Source organism: Oncorhynchus tshawytscha, linkage group LG09 (assembly GCF_018296145.1).
Source record: "Oncorhynchus tshawytscha isolate Ot180627B linkage group LG09, Otsh_v2.0, whole genome shotgun sequence".
Classification (NCBI taxonomy): domain Eukaryota; kingdom Metazoa; phylum Chordata; class Actinopteri; order Salmoniformes; family Salmonidae; genus Oncorhynchus; species Oncorhynchus tshawytscha.
In genome coordinates this window covers 9,524,578-9,542,375 of record NC_056437.1, presented here as the reverse complement: position 1 = coordinate 9,542,375, position 17,798 = coordinate 9,524,578, and positions in this window count along the sequence as shown.

Here is a 17,798-nt window from a genome sequence, read left to right as displayed (position 1 = left end):
CCCTAAATGTTCTGAATAGCCAGCTGACAGACCCATGGAGAGAGGAACACACAGCATTCCCTAAATGTTCTGAATAGCCAGCTGACAGACCCATGGAGAGAGGAACACACAGCATTCCCTAAATGTTCTGAATAGCCAGCTGACAGACCCATGGAGAGAGGAACACACAGCATTCCCTAAATGTTCTGAATAGCCAGCTGACAGACCCATGGAGAGAGGAACACACAGCATTCCCTAAATGTTCTGAATAGCCAGCTGACAGACCCATGGAGAGAGGAACACACAGCATTCCCTAAATGTTCCTAATAGCCAGCTGACAGACCCATAGAGAGAGGAACACACAGCATTCCCTAAATGTTCCTAATAGCCAGCTGACAGACCCATGGAGAGAGGAACACACAGCATTCCCTAAATGTTCTAATAGCCAGCTGACAGACCCATGGAGAGAGGAACACACAGCATTCCCTAAATGTTCTGAATAGCCAGCTGACAGACCCATGGAGAGAGGAACACACAGCATTCCCTAAATGTTCTGAATAGCCAGCTGACAGACCCATGGAGAGAGGAACACACAGCATTCCCTAAATGTTCCGAATAGCCAGCTGACAGACCCATGGAGAGAGGAACACACAGCATTCCCTAAATGTTCTGAATAGCCAGCTGACAGACCCATGGAGAGAGGAACACACAGCATTCACAGATTAGCGACACGTTGACCCGCTCTCCAGCGAGTGGGCCGTGCAGTAGAGCGTTCTCATTATCCCGACCTCCAGGAGCACAGAGAGTGAATAGCGGAGGTATGGTGTCAGTCCTTAATAGAACCCCCTACCGGGCTTTGGGTCCCCCCCCCTGAAAGAATCTCTCTTCAGGGATCATGTTATCTGAACCCCTCATTAAATGGAGGATTTAAAGCTCTGTGTCATTTTAGCTTGACCACCTCCACAGCAGTCCAGCAGGTAAGTTAACCCCAGATAATGGTTTCATAGATAGATAGTAGATAGTCATTATCAGATCACATGCAGGATGATAAAGCAGCTAATCAGAAAGAGGCCTGAAGATAAATCACCTGCTATTTTTATTTATTTAACCTTTATTTAACTAGGCAAGTCAGTTAAGAACAAATTCTTATTTTCAACGACAGCCTAGGAACAGTGGGTTAACTGCCTGTTCAAGGGGCAGAACGACAGATTTGTACCTTGTCAGCTCGGGGATTTGAACTTGCAACCTTTCAGTTACTAGTCCAACACTCTAACCACTAGGCTACGCTGCCGCGAAACAATCCAAAAGTTACAGGCAAGTGCCATAAGTCTGAATATCATCATATCAAGGTAAATATTTTGCAGTAACAAAATAAATATAGCCTAGTGGTTAGAGCGTTGGACTAGTAACCGGAAGGTTGCAAGTTCAAATCCCCGAGCTGACAAGGTACAAATCTGTCGTTCTGCCCCTGAACAGGCAGTTAACCCACTGTTCCTAGGCTGTCATTGAAAATAAGAATTTGTTCTTAACTGACTTGCCTAGTAAAATAAAGGTAAAATAAAAAATAAAAAAAACAATTACAGATGAAACAGCATCAGCAGGAGCCTGAGACCAGAGGGTATGGATAATCACTGCCATCTTGTGGATTTAACGGGGAGCAAACGATTCAGCCAAGACTCGGATCACTACCGACATCTAGTGGCTAGTGAGTGTTACTACAGCAGAAAGACGTATCTATCTGGCCTATTTTATACAGTGGTAGCATCCAAATGAGGAGTCTGTACCTAAAAGACTGTGGTCAGGGTACATATCTACAAAGTGTCTCAGAGTAGGAGTGCTGATCTAGGATCAGGACCCCACCAGTTCATATAATCTTATCTATTAGGACCTGAAAGGCCCAAACTGATCCTATGTAGATCAGCACTCTGCTCTGTGCAGATAAGACATCAGGCACACGGTAATCTCCATCTCCACAAATTCAGTAGACCTAGGTGACCAGGTATAGCAATACCACCAAATATGATGTAGTGGCAACAGCATTGGTCTCGTAAAACAAAAGGTGTTGTATTTCAAATCTATTTCAAATAGTTCAAGTTTCAAGTGTAATCAGTTGTATGTACAGAACCAAATACTTGCAGGTTCCTTCTGGACAATGCAACAACAATAAGAAATCATTAAAGATAAGAATAGGAACATAAAGTCAATGACATAATAGAATAAACATTTTAGCATAAGTATAACTGAACAGGCAGTTAACCCACTAAACAGGCAGTTTAACCCACTGAACAGGCAGTTAACCCACTGAACAGGCAGTTAACCCACTGAACAGGCAGTTAACCCACTGAACAGGCAGATAACCCACTGAACAGGCAGTTAACCTACTGAACAGGCAGTTAACCTACTGAACAGACAGTTAACCCACTGAACAGGCAGATAACCCACTGAACAGGCAGTTAACCTACTGAACAGGCAGTTAACCCACTGAACAGACAGTTAACCCACTGAACAGGCAGTTAACCCACTGAACAGGCAGTTAACCCACTGTTCCTAGGCCGTCATTGAAAATAAGAATTTGTTCTTAACTGACTTGCCTAGTTAAATAAAGGTTAAATAAATAAAGAAAAAATTAATACAGGATGACACCATTTGTAGTCCAATATTTATATGTGTATTGGGGAAGGGGGAGGGGGGGGGGCAAGTGATTTTAAATTGTACAGTATTTATCAATCGTAATAAGAGTCTGGTAGCAGCTGTTGTGGTGTGTGTGTAGCATGAGTTCAGAAAGTATTCACACCCCTTGACTTTTGTTACATTTTGTTATGTTACAAAGTGGAATTAACATTGATTTAATTGTCAATTTTGTTGTCAACAATCCTTACACAATACTCTGTAATGACGAAGTGGAATAAAAATGATAAGATCTGTAAAAAAAGAAAAGAAAGAACAATAAAATCCATATATAATTTGATTAGATAAGTATTCAACCCCCTGAGTCAATACATGTTAGAATCACCTTCGGCAGTGATTACAGCTGTGAGCCTTTCTGGGTAAGTCTTTAAGAGCTTTGCACACCTGGATTGAACAATATTTGCCACCTATTATTTTGAAAATTCTTCAAGCTCTGTCAAGTTGGTTGGCGGTCATTGCCAGAAAGACATTTCCATATATTTAAGCCAGTTTAAGTCAAAACTGTAACTAGGTCACTCAGGTACATTCCATGTCATCTTGCTAAGCAACTCCAGTGTGGCTTTGGCCTTGTGTTTTAGGTTGTTGTCCTGCTGAAAGGTGAATCACTGCCAAAGGTGATTCTAACATGTATTGACTCAGGGGGTTGAATACTTATCTAATCAAATTATATATGGGTTTTATTGTTCTTGCTTTTCTCCTATAGAGCTCCATTTTTATGGAACGGTCTGCCTACCCATGTCAGAGACGCAAACTCGGTCTCAACCTTTAAGTCTTTACTGAAGACTTATCTCTTCAGTGGGTCATATGATTTTTATTTATTTTAATTTTATTTTACCTTTATTTAACCAGGTAGGCAAGTTGAGAACAAGTTCTCATTTACAATTGCGACCTGGCCAAGATAAAGCAAAGCAGTTCGACAGATACAACGACACAGAGTTACACATGGAGTAAAACAAACATACAGTCAATAATACAGTATAAACAAGTCTATATACAATGTGAGCAAATGAGGTGAGAAGGGAGGTAAAGGCAAAAAAGGCCATGGTGGCAAAGTAAATACAATATAGCAAGTAAAACACTGGAATGGTAGTTTTGCAATGGAAGAATGTGCAAAGTAGAAATAAAAATAATGGGGTGCAAAGGAGCAAAATAAATAAATAAATAAAAATTAAATACAGTTGGGAAAGGGGTAGTTGTTTGGGCTAAATTATAGGTGGGCTATGTACAGGTGCAGTAATCTGTGAGCTGCTCTGACAGTTGGTAATTGAGTGTAGTCTGGCCCAGGAGTGGGAAGGTGAACGGAAAGGCTCTGGAGAAACGAACCGCCCTGGCTGTCTCTGCCTGGACGGTTCCCCTCTTTCCACTGGGATTCTCTGCCTCTAACCCTATTCAGGGGCTGAGTCACTGGCTTACTGGGGCTCTCTCATGCCGTCCCTGGAAGGGGTGCGTCACCTGAGTGGGTTGATTCACTGATGTGGTCATCCTGTCTGGGTTGGCGCCCCCCCTTGGGTTGTGCCATGGCGGAGATCTTTGTGGGCTATACTCAACCTTGTCTCAGGATGGTAAGTTGGTGGTTGAAGATATCCCTCTAGTGGTGTGGGGGCTGTGCTTTGGCAAAGTGGGTGGGGTTATATCCTTCCTGTTTGGCCCTGTCCGGGGGTGTCCTCGGATGGGGCCACAGTGTCTCCTGACCCCTCCTGTCTCAGCCTCCAGTATTTATGCTGCAGTAGTTTATGTGTCGGGGGCTAGGGTCAGTTTGTTATATCTGGAGTACTTCTCCTGTCCTATTCGGTGTCCTGTGTGAATCTAAGTGTGCGTTCTCTAATTCTCTCCTTCTCTCTTTCTTTCTCTCGGAGGACCTGAGCCCTAGGACCATGCCCCAGGACTACCTGACATGATGACTCCTTGCTGTCCCCAGTCCACCTGGCCGTGCTGCTGCTCCAGTTTCAACTGTTCTGCCTTATTATTATTCGACCATGCTGGCCATTTATGAACATTTGAACATCTTGGCCATGTTCTGTTATAATCTCCACCCGGCACAGCCAGAAGAGGACTGGCCACCCCACATAGCCTGGTTCCTCTCTAGGTTTCTTCCTAGGTTTTGGCCTTTCTAGGGAGTTTTTCCTAGCCACCGTGCTTCTACACCTGCATTGCTTGCTGTTTGGGGTTTTAGGCTGGGTTTCTGTACAGCACTTTGAGATATCAGCTGATGTACGAAGGGCTATATAAATACATTTGATTTGATTTTGATTTGATTTGAATTCGTCGTCCAGTGTCTGTTGGAAAGCAGACTGAACCAGGTTTCCTCTATGATTTTGCCTGTGCTTAGCTCTTTTATTTTAAACTCCCTAGTCCTTACCGATGACAAGCATACCCATAACATGACGCAGCCAGTTAGCTCTCTTAGTACATCTAAGGGTCAGCTGTGCTGCCCTGTTCTGAGCCAATTGCAATTTTCCTCAGTCATTTTTTGTGGCATCTGACCACACGACTGAACAGTAGTACAGGTACGACAAAACTAGGGCCTGTAGGACCTGCCTTGTTGATAGTGTTGTTTAGAAGGCAGAGCAGCGCTTTATTATGGACAGACTTCTCCCCATCTTAGCTATTGTTGTATGAATATGTTTTGATCATGACCGTTTACAATCATGGATTACTCCAAACAGCTTCGTCACCTCAACTGGTTCAATTTCCACATGAATCATTACAATATTTATTTGAGGTTTAGGGTTTAGTGAATGATTTGTCCAAAATACAATGCTTTTAGTTATAAAAAAATATATATTTAGGACAACTTATTCCTTGCCACAGCTCTTTGTTAAGTGTTGCAGTCATTTCAGTCACTGTAGTATCTGACATGTACAGTGTTGAGTCATCCGCATACATAGACAGACTGGCTTTACTCAATGCCAGTGGCTAGTTGTTAGTAAAGATTGAAATTAAGGGACCTAGACAGCTGCCCTGGGGAATTCCTGATTCTACCTTGATTATGTTGGAGAGGCTTCCATTAAAGAACACCCTCTGTGTTCTGTTAGACAGGTAACTCTCAATCCACAATATAGCATGGGATGTAAAGTCATAACTAACACTTTTGTTTTTCCAGCAGCTGATCATGATCAATAATGTCAAAAGCTGCACTGAAATCTAACAATCTTTTTTATCATCAATTTCACTCAGCCAATGATCAGTCAGTTGTGTAAGTGCTCTGCTTGTTGAATGTCCTTCCCTATAAGTATGCTGAAAGCTTGTTGTCAATAAAATATCATTGTATCTGGTCAAACACAATTTTTTCCAAAAAGTTTACTAACAGGCTGATTGGTTGGCTACTTGAGCCAGTAAAGGTGGCTTTACTATTCTTAGATAGGGGAATTTCTTTTGCTTCCCCCCAGGCCTGAGGGCACACACTTTCTAGTTGGTTTAAATAGAACATGTGGCAAGTTAGGAGTGGCAAGATCATCCGCTATTATTTTCCGTCATTTTCCATCCAAGTGAGAACGAAGTGGCTTGTCATTGTTGATAGACAACAATAATAATGTTAGATTTGCCTCAAACATAACATGTTCTATTCCGGACAAAACGTCAAATGCTATGTCACATTTTTTGCAGTATTATTTTAGTGACTTATTGCAAATAGAAGGATGTTTTGGAATATTTGTATTCTGTACAGGCTTCCTTCTTTTCATTCTGTTAATTAGGCTAGTATTGTGGAGTAATTACAGTGTTCATTTTTCTCCTTTCACAGCCATTAAACCCAGTAACTGTTTTAAAGTCACCATTGACCTCATAGTGAAATCCCTGAGCGGTTTCCTTCCTGTCCGGCAACTGAGTTAGGAAGGACGACTGCATCTTTGTCGTGACTGGGTGTATTGATACTCCATCCAAAGTGTAATTAATAACTTCACCATGCTCAAAAGGATATTCAGTGTCTGCTTTTAAAAATGTTCACCCATCTACCAATAGGTCCCACTTCTTTGTGAGGCATTGGAAACCCTCCCTGATCTTTGTGGTTGAATCTGTGTTTAAAATTCACTGTCCGACTGAGGGACCTTACAATTATCTGTATGTGTGGGGTACAGAGATGAGGTAGTTATTCATAAATCATGTTAACCACTCTGGTTGCACCCAGAGTGAGTCCATGCAACTTATTATGTGACTTGTTAAGCACATTTACTCCTGAACTTATTTAGGCCATAACAAAGGGTGGAATACTTATTGACTCAAGACATTTGAGCTTTTATTTTTTAATTAACTTGTAAAAAGTTCTAAAAACAAAATTCCACTGAGACATTATGGGGTATTGTTTGTAGATCAGTGACACAAAATCTCAATTTAATAAATGTTAAATTCAGACTGTAACTCAATATTTCAGCAGTCTGATGGCTTGTAGTTAGAAACGGTCTCTAAGCATGTTAGTATCAGACCTAATGTTCCAATACCGTCTGCCAGACGGTAAGGGAGAGAACAGCTTGTGGCTGGGGTGTGTGGGGTCCTTGATGATGCTATGGGTCTTCCTCAGACACCGTTTTTAGTAGATGTTCTGGATGGATGGATGGGAGTACGGTCCCAGTGATGTACTGGGCCGTCTTCACCACCCACTTGAGGGTCTTGTGGTCATATATGGAGCTATTCCCGTACCAGGCCATGATGCAACCGGTCAGGACACCCCCCTATGGTGCAGTGGAAGTATTTGGAGAGGACCCGGGGTGGCATGCTGAATATCTTCATCCCCCGAGGAACATAAAACTCCCTCCTCTCTCTACTGCAGTCCCGTTTATATGGATCGGGTCATATTCCCTCCTCTCTCTACTGCAGTCCCGTTTATATGGATCGGGTCATGTTCCCTCCTCTCTCTACTGTAGTCCCGTTTATATGGATCGGGTCATTTTCCCTCCTCTCTCTACTGTAGTCCCGTTTATATGGATCGGGTCATATTCCCTCCTCTCTCTACTGCAGTCCCGTTTATATGGATCGGGTCATATTCCCTCCTCTCTCTACTGTAGTCCCGTTTATATGGATCGGGTCATTTTCCCTCCTCTCTCTCTACTGTAGTCCCGTTTATATGGATCGGGTCATATTCCCTCCTCTCTCTACTGCAGTCCCGTTTATATGGATCGGGTCATATTCCCTCCTCTCTACTGTAGTCCCGTTTATATGGATCGGGTCATATTCCCTCCTCTCTACTGCAGTCCCGTTTATATGGATCGGGTCATATTCCCTCCTCTCTCTACTGCAGTCTCGTTTATATGGATCGGGTCATATTCCCTCCGCTCTCTACTGCAGTCCCGCTTATATGGATCGGGTCATATTCCCTCCTCTCTCTACTGCAGTCCCGTTTATATGGATCGGGTCATATTCCCTCCTCTCTCTACTGCAGTCCCGTTTATATGGATCGGGTCATATTCCCTCCTCTCTCTACTGTAGTCCTGTTTATATGGATCGGGTCATATTCCCTCCTCCCTACTGTAGTCCCGTTTATATGGATCGGGTCATATTCCCTCCTCTCTACTGTAGTCCCGTTTATATGGATCGGGTCATATTCCCTCCTCTCTCTACTGCAGTCCCGTTTATATGGATCGGGTCATATTCCCTCCTCTCTCTACTGCAGTCCCGTTTATATGGATCGGGTCATATTCCCTCCTCTCTCTACTGCAGTCCCGTTTATATGGATCGGGTCATATTCCCTCCTCTCTCTACTGCAGTCCCGTTTATATGGATCGGGTCATATTCCCTCCTCTCTCTACTGCAGTCCCGTTTATATGGATCGGGTCATATTCCCTCCTCTCTACTGCAGTCCCGTTTATATGGATCGGGTCATATTCCCTCCTCTCTCTACTGCAGTCCCGTTTATATGGATCGGGTCATATTCCCTCCTCTCTCTACTGTAGTCCCGTTTATATGGATCGGGTCATATTCTCTCCTCTCTCTACTGCAGTCCCGTTTATATGGATCGGGTCATATTCCCTCCTCTCTACTGCAGTCCCGTTTATATGGATCGAGTCATATTCCCTCCTCTCTCTACTGCAGTCCTGTTTATATGGATCGGGTCATATTCCCTCCTCTCTACTGCAGTCCCGTTTATATGGATCGGGTCATATTCCCTCCTCTCTCTACTGCAGTCTCGTTTATATGGATCGGGTCATATTCCCTCCTCTCTACTGTAGTCCCGTTTATATGGATCGGGTCATATTCCCTCCTCTCTACTGCAGTCCCGTTTATATGGATCGGGTCATATTCCCTCCTCTCTCTACTGCAGTCCCGTTTATATGGATCGGGTCATATTCCCTCCTCTCTCTACTGCAGTCCCGTTTATATGGATCGGGTCATATTCCCTCCTCTCTCTACTGCAGTCCCGTTTATATGGATCGGGTCATATTCCCTCCTCTCTCTACTGCAGTCCCGTTTATATGGATCGGGGCATATTCGCTCCTCTGCTTTCTGAAGTCAACAATCCAACTCCTTTGTTTTTCTGACATTGCCTGTCAGGAAGTCCAGGATCCAGTTGCATAGGGTGGTGTCCACTCCCAGGGCTCTGAGCTTGGTGATGACCTTGGAGGGAACAATAGTGTTGAATGCTGAACTGTAGTCAATGAACATCATTCTCACACAGGTGTTCCTCTTGTCCAGATGTGTTACGGTCGTGTGAATAGTGATGGAAATGGCATCTTCTGTGTTTCTGTAGGAGCGATAGGGGAATTGGAGTGGGTCCAGTGTGCTGGCATGTTGGCCTTAATGTGGGCCATGACTAGCCTCTCAAAGCGCTTTATGATGACCGGGGTGAGGGCGACGGGGCGATAATAATTTGGGAATTTATGTGAGAACACATGAAAATAACCTTAACGTGACTTATTTTCAGAAGTAAAACGTAAACGGCATTGTGTCTTGACAAAAAAAAAAGGTGTGGATATACCATCCTGATATATAGCCCTGAAATATAGCACATATTTCATACCACAGTGGAATTCATGAGATAACAAACTTACACTCAATTTTGACAGAACAAGATATTCTGTTTGAGATAATATTTATGTAGTTTTTCCATAGTGTTTGGGGTTAACAGCGAGTCAGTGTTGGCAGCTCTAGAAGGTCTTGAACACACCATTGTTTAATCCCTCAGGACTAATTATAACCGCAGCGTGAAATTAAAAAAATATGCAGAAACAGGCAAAAATAAAAAATGTAATGTAAGATTAAAGCTGCAATCTGGGATTAGGTTACATTTTCCCAGCCCAATCCCTCAAATAGCAGGGGTGATGTTTCATTACGAATCCCAGAATGTAGCTTTAACCATTGTTCCAACTCCATCTGTTAGAAGATTTGTTCTTTCCTCAGTCTACTGGAGGTGAGGAATTGGGCCATTGGAGTTACTGTAGTTGATTTATGATCTTCAGATGGTGAAATTAGACTGCATTCTTCTACTAATGGACACACACACTTAGCCCGGCAGTCTCCTACTCACTCAGTAGGTCTATGTTCTGCCAGTGATGGAATATTACATGTTTGGAGTCTATGATCTATGAAGTGCTCGGGAGCCTCACCTGATGTGACGGGTTTAGAATAAATAGTGTTAAAATTGGTATAAATGCCAGGGTTTATAGTAAAAAAGCAATTTGTGTGATGTATTGGATCACTGTCATTCCTCAGAAATGTATGACAATTGTATGAGTGAGAGGTGTGTCCCAAATGACACCTCATTTACTGTAATCAACCCATAGGACTCTAGGCAAAAGTAGTGCACTATGTAGGGAACGAGGTGTCATTAGGGATACAGTGTTGGCCTCCACCTGGTAGGTCTAATCATAGGAACACACTGTCTACCTGCACTTCTAATGTAGGAACATTGTGTAAGAGAATCTACCAACTCTGAACTTGTCTGATGTAAAATACTGTGCTCTCCTTGTGGCCTGAGGACATGCCATTACTATGGATATATATATATATATTTTTACTATAGTATACTGCGGTCTAAATACTAGTATATTAATACTACAGTATTTACTGTATTGTGTTTATGCCTACATGACTAGTATACTATGACTGTAGGATACTGTTTTTTCAGACCTTACTGGTTGTATTCACTAGTGTTTTGCGGATATGACTAATATATATAAATAACTGCCGACCAGGGTTAGCTAAAATGGCACAACTACCAGACTACACCAGTTACTGTTTAATGAGGGGAACACCTCAACCAAGACAAGTTGTGACAGTCCACCTATTGAGTTGGATCAACAGTTCTGAGCAATACAACAGGTCAAACACCTTAGCAAAAAAACATTTTTTTTAAATATCACAAGTCTAACATCTAAACATTAGACAAGTTCTAGGCCCATTAAAGGGAAACGTTATGACGCAGATAAAGAACAAGCAAAGTTTTAATAAAAGCTTAAAGGATTAGGTTTGCTTGTTTAACAAACATTAACGAGACTACCTCAAAATGACTTCAATGTTACCGTCACAAGAAAGCTTTCTGAAATAGGGCTTTCACAGAGACTCAGGGCTTTCACAGAGACTCAGGGCTTTCACAGAGACTCAGGGCTTTCACAGAGACTCAGGGCTTTCACAGAGACTCAGGGCTTTCACAGAGACTCAGGGCTTTCACAGAGACTCAGGGCTTTCACAGAGACTCAGCTGCCCAAGCAAACATGATGACTAAAAACAGTGACAAACAATACCATACTACTGATAGTAGAAAGTAACAGTTGACCAAATGCATTTACATGGATACTTTAAAAAACTAAATTACTTTTAAAAGACAGTCACCTTATTGGGAGTGCTGCCAATAAATGGCCTGGACCTCAAACCAGCAAAGCCTCTCCAAACAAACCAACTGACAACAAAAAAAGGACAGATGGTGAAATTAGACTGCAATGTAAAGCCCTTGTAGTTGCTTTACATAATTAACATCCTGAACGTTGTCACATGAATAAACTCACCGCTGGTCAAACACAATCAAAATGCATTTATAAAGCGGCTTTTACATCAGCTGTTTTCACAAAGTGCTTTACAGAAACCCAGTCTAAAACCCCAGAGAACAAGCAAAGCAGATGTAGAAGCTGTGACTAGAACTCCCTAGAAAGGCTGGAATGTAGGAAGAAACCTATATCAGGCTCTGAGGGGTTGCCAGTCCTCTTCCGGCTAAACACATAGCACTCAGAACAATCGAACACACCCCAAACATTTCTTCAAGACACTATGTGTCCAAATGGTTCCTTGCAAAAAACAACAACAACAACAACAACAACAACAAGCAACAACAACAAGCAACAACACTGTACAGTCTATACCCACAAAGGACTTTCCAGGTACAAAGATCACATCTGAACATGACCAAGGGGTGCTTTAGTACATTTCCTGCATCTCCTCCTCTAATAAGGGTGCCCAGGGAAACAATGAGCAAAAACTTTGGTTCCTAGCCTGTCTCACAATATTCTTCAGTTTCAAGACTAACTGAGGTTTAGGTGAGGGTTATGGTGATGTCATCTACTGTGGGATACCAGTTAAAGAGCAGGCGGAGGCAGAGATGCAGTTCAGTTTAACAGTCTATATAGATGCAGTTCAGTTTAACAGTCTATATAGATGCAGTTCAGTTTAACAGTCTATATAGATGCAGTTCAGTTTAACAGTCTATATAGATGCAGTTCAGTTTAACAGTCTATATAGATGCAGTTCAGTTTAACAGCCTATATAGATGTAGTTCAGTTTAACAGTCTATATAGATGCAGTTCAGTTTAACAGTCTATATAGATGTAGTTCAGTTTAACAGTCTATATAGATGCAGTTCAGTTTAACAGTCTATATAGATGTAGTTCAGTTTAACAGTCTATATAGATTCAGTTCAGTTTAAGAGTCTATATAGATTCAGTTCAGTTTAAGAGTCTTTATAGGTTCAGTTAAGTTTAAGAGTCTTTATAGGTTCAGTTAAGTTTAAGAGTCTTTATAGGTTCAGTTCAGTTTAAGAGTCTATATAGATTCAGTTCAGTTTAAGAGTCTTTATAGGTTCAGTTCAGTTTAAGAGTCTTTATAGGTTCAGTCCAGTTTAAGAGTCTTTATAGATGCAGTTCAGTTTAAGAGACTTTATAGTTTGTTTAAAAATAAATCTTGTTTAGGGCTAGGGTCCTTTATTCAGAATTTCCGCCTGACTGATGTGTCAAAAGTAAACTACCTGTTACTCAGGCCCAGAAGCCAGGATATGTATATAATTGGTAGAATTGGAAAGAAAACACTTTGTCGTTTCTAAAAAATGTTAAAATAATGTCTGAGACTATAAGAGAATTGATATGGCAGGCGAATATCCGAAGAAAAAAACAACTGTAATTTGTTTAGTTTTTTTAGGTCCCAGGCTCTTATCATGGAAAGCTATTGGTCCTATGTAATTACAGCTCCCAGATTGCAATTCCTATGGCTTCCGTTATATGTCAGTCTTTAATCAAGGTTTCAGGCTTGTTCCTTCAAAAACTAGCAAGAATTTTGAGAAGGATTTTATCTAACAAACAACCATTCTTGTTGTAGCTGGGACCCTTGGGATTGCAAACAGAGGAAGATTTTCAAAAGTAAGTGATTTATTTAATCGCTATTTGTGATTTTATGAAGCCTGTGCTGGTTGAAAAATATGTTGATGTGGGGAGCCGTCCTCAGACAATCGCATGGTATGCTTTTGCTGTAAAGCCTATTGTAAATCAGACAACGACGTTAGATTAACAAGAATTTAAGCTTTTAAATTATATAAGATATTTATATGTTCATGCATGTTCAATATTACGATTATTTATTTGAATTGCGCACCCTCCAATTTCACCGGATGTTGTCGGCGGGACACCTATCCCGATTAAGAGTCTTTATAGGTTCAGGTAATGGAGAAGATACATGGCAGGGAATGACAGATGTTGAGACTCATCTGGTAACGACCGTTGGTGGAAGAAGGTGAGGACCAAGGTGCAGCGTGATAAATGTTCATCATTATTTTAATAAACTGAACACTAAATACAACAAGGAACAAAAGAAACAACCGAAACAACTCCGTCAGGTGCAAAACACACGAAACAGAAAATAACTACCCACAACTCATAGTGGGAAAAAAGGCTGCCTAAGTACAGTTCTCAATCAGAGACAACGATTGACAGCTGCATCTGATTGGGAACCATACCAGGCCAAAACCAGAAATACAAAACATAGAAAAAAGAACATAGAACGCCCATCCTAGTCACACCCTGGCCTAACCAAAATAGAGAATAAAAAGCCTCTCTATGGCCAGGGCGTGACACATCTTGAATTGAGACTTGGCTTTGTATGCAGTATGGTTGATCTAAAAGGAGACAAAGATGCAAATAAAAACAGCAATGAACATACATAATTAATTGTGGTTAAAGGCAACAATCAATGACAACATCAGCCCTTTATGGTAGAGTGGCCAGACAGAAGTCACTCCTCAGTAAAAATCATGAAACCTCGCTTGGACTTTCAGACCACAAGAAACAGGATTCTCTGGTCTGATGAAACCAAGATTGAACTCTTTGGCCTGAATGCCAAGCGTCACATCTGGAGGAAACCTGTGACCTTCCCTACAGTGAAGCTTGGTGGTGGCAGCATCATCCTGTGAGGATGTTTTTCAGCAGCAGGGACTGGGAGACTAGTCAGGATGAAGGGAAAGATCAACGGAGAAAAGTACAGAGAGAGAGATCCTTGATGAAAACCTGCTCCAGAGCACTCAGGACCGCAGCCTGGGGCGAAGGTACACTTTCCAACAGGACAACAACCCTAAGCACACAGCCAAGACAAAACGTAGGAGTGGCTTCGGGACAAGTCTCTGAATGTCCTTGAGTGGCTCAGTAAGCCAGGCCGGGGCTATAATTGCTGAAAAAGGTGCTTCAACAAAGTACTGACTAAAGGATCTGAATACTTAGGTAAATGTGATATTTCAGTTGTTTTTGGTTTTTATACCATTTGCAAAAATGTCTAAAACCTGTTTTTGCTTTGTCATTATGGGGTATTGGGTGTAGATTGATAAGAAGAAGAAAACAACAATTTCATCCATTTTAGAATGAGACTGTAACGTAACATGTGGAAAAGGTGTGAATACTTTCCAAATGGATACTAGTGAATCCAAGATGAACTGCCAGGTGGTGGCAGGTGTGCCCTCTATATACAGTTGAAGTCGGAAGTTTACATACACCTTAGACAAATACATTTAAACTCAGTTTTTTCACAATTCCTGACATTTAATCCTAGTAAAAATTCCCTGTCTTAGATCAGTTAAGATCCCAACTTTATTTTAAGAATGTGAAATGTCAGAATAATAGTAGAGAGATGTTACGGTTTTCTAGGTGTGAAGGATAGTCGGACCAAAATGCAGCGTGTAGATTGCGATCCATGTTTAATGAACGTGAAACACGAATAAACACAAAACGTAACGAAAACCGAAACAGCCTATACTTGTGTAAATAAATAAAGAGCTAGGAACAACGACACTAAGGACAATCACCCACAACAAACTCAAAGAATATGGCTGCCTAAATATGGTTCCCAATCAGAGACAACGATAAACACCTGCCTCTGATTGAGAACCACTCCAGACAGCCATAGACTTTGCTAGATAACCCCACTAGCTACAATCCCAATACATACACACCAAAACCCCAAGACAAAACACACCACAATACAAAAACCCCATGCCACACCCTGGCCTGACCCAATACATGAAGAAAAACACAAAATACTTAGACCAGGGCGTGACAAGAGAATGATTTATTTCAGCTTTTATTTCTTTCATCACATTCCCAGTGGGTCAGAAGTTTACATACACTCAATTAATATTTGGAAGCATTGCCTTTATATTGTTTAACGTGGGTCAATTGTTTCTGGTAGCCTTCCACAAGCTTCCCACAATAAGTTGAGTGAATTTTGGCCCATTCCTCCTGACAGAGCTGGTGTAACTGAGTCAGGTTTCTAGGTCTCCTTGCTTGCACACGCTTTTTCAGTTCTGCCCACAAATTGTCTATAGGATTGAGGTCAGGGCTTTGTGATGGCCACTCCAATACCTTGACTTTGTTGTCCTTAAGCTATTTTGCAACAACTTTGGAAGTATGCTTGGGGTCATTGTCCATTTGGAAGACCCATTTGAGATCAAGCTTAACTTCCTGTCTGATGTCTTGAGATGTTGCTTCAATATGCTCACAGATCACTGCACCTGTACATAGCCCATCTGTAAACAGCCCATCTATCTACCTACCTCATCCCCATACTGTATTTATTTATTTATCTTGCTCCTTTGCACCCCAGTATCTCTACTTGCACATTCATCTTCTGCACATCTACCATTCCAGTGTTTAATTGCTATATTGTAATTACTTTGCCACCATGGCCTATTTATTGCCTTAACTCCCTTATCTTACCTCATTTGCACTCACTGTATATAGACTTTGTTTTCTTTTGTTCTACTGTATTATTGACTGTATGTTTGTTTATTCCATGTGTAACTCTGTGTTGTTTTTGTCGCACTGCTTTGCTTTATCTTCGCCAGGTCGCAGTTGCAAATGAGAACTTGTTCTCAACTTGCCTACCTGGTTAAATAAAGGTGATATTAATAAATAAATATATATATATCCACATAATTTTCGTTCCTCATAATGCCATCTGTTTTGTGAAGTGCACCAGTCCCTTCTGCAGCAAAGCACCCCCACAACATGATGCTGCCACCCCAGTGCTTCACGGTTGGGATGGTGTTCTTCGGCTTGCAAGCCTCCCCCTTTTTCCTCCAAACATAACGATGGCCATTATGGCCGAACAGTTCTATTTTTGTTTCATCAGATCAGAGGACATTTTTCCAAAAAGTACGATCTTTGTCCCCACGTGCAGTTGCAAACCATAGTCTGGCTTTTTTATGGCAGTTTTGGAGCAGTGGCTTCTTCCTTGCTGAGTGGCCTTTCAGGTTATGTCGATATAGGACTTGTCTTACTGTGGATATAGATACTTTTGTACCTGAATCCAGCATCTTCAAAAGGTCCTTTGCTGTTGTTCTGGGATTGATTTGCAATTTTCACACCAAAGTGCGTTCATCTCTAGGAGACAGAACGCATCTCCTTCCTGAGTGGTGTGATGGCTGCGTGGTCCCATGGTGTTTATACTTGCGTACTATTGTTTGTACAGATGAACGTGGTACCATCAGATGTTTGGAAATTGCTCCCAAGGAAGAACCAGACTTGTGGAGGTCTGTTCTATCCTCCTAGTAAACCTCTGTTCTATCCTCCTACAGTAGTAAACCTCTGTTCTATCCTCCTACAGTAGTAAACCTCTGTTCTATCCTCCTAGTAAACCTCTGTTCTATCCTCCTAGTAAACCTCTGTTCTATCCTCCTAGTAAACCTCTGTTCTATCCTCCTACAGTAGTAAACCTCTGTTCTATCCTCCTAGTAAACCTCTGTTCTATCCTCCTACAGTAGTAAACCTCTGTTCTATCCTCCTACAGTAGTAAACCTCTGTTCTATCCTCCTAGTAAACCTCTGTTCTATCCTCCTAGTAAACCTCTGTTCTATCCTCCTAGTAAAACCTCTGTTCTATCCTCCTAGTAAACCTCTGTTCTATCCTACAGTAGTAAACCTCTGTTCTAGTAAACCCTCTGTTCTATCCTCCTAGTAAACCTCTGTTCTATCCTCCTAGTAAACCTCTGTTCTATCCTCCTAGTAAACCTCTGTTCTATCCTCCTACAGTAGTAAACCTCTGTTCTATCCTCCTACAGTCCTAGTAAACCTCTGTTCTATCCTCCTACAGTAGTAAACCTCTGTTCTATCCTCCTAGTAAACCTCTGTTCTATCCTCCTAGTAAAAACCTCTGTTCTATCCTCCTAGTAGTAAACTCTGTTCTATCCTCCTAGTAAACCTCTGTTCTATCCTCCTACAGTAGTAAACCTCTGTTCTATCCTCCTAGTAAACCTCTGTTCTATCCTCCTACAGTAGTAAACCTCTGTTCTATCCTCCTACAGTAGTAAACCTCTGTTCTATCCTCCTACAGTAGTAAACCTCTGTTCTATCCTCCTACAGTAGTAAACCTCTGTTCTATCCTCCTACAGTAGTAAACCTCTGTTCTATCCTCCTAGTAAACCTCTGTTCTATCCTCCTAGTAAACCTCTGTTCTATCCTC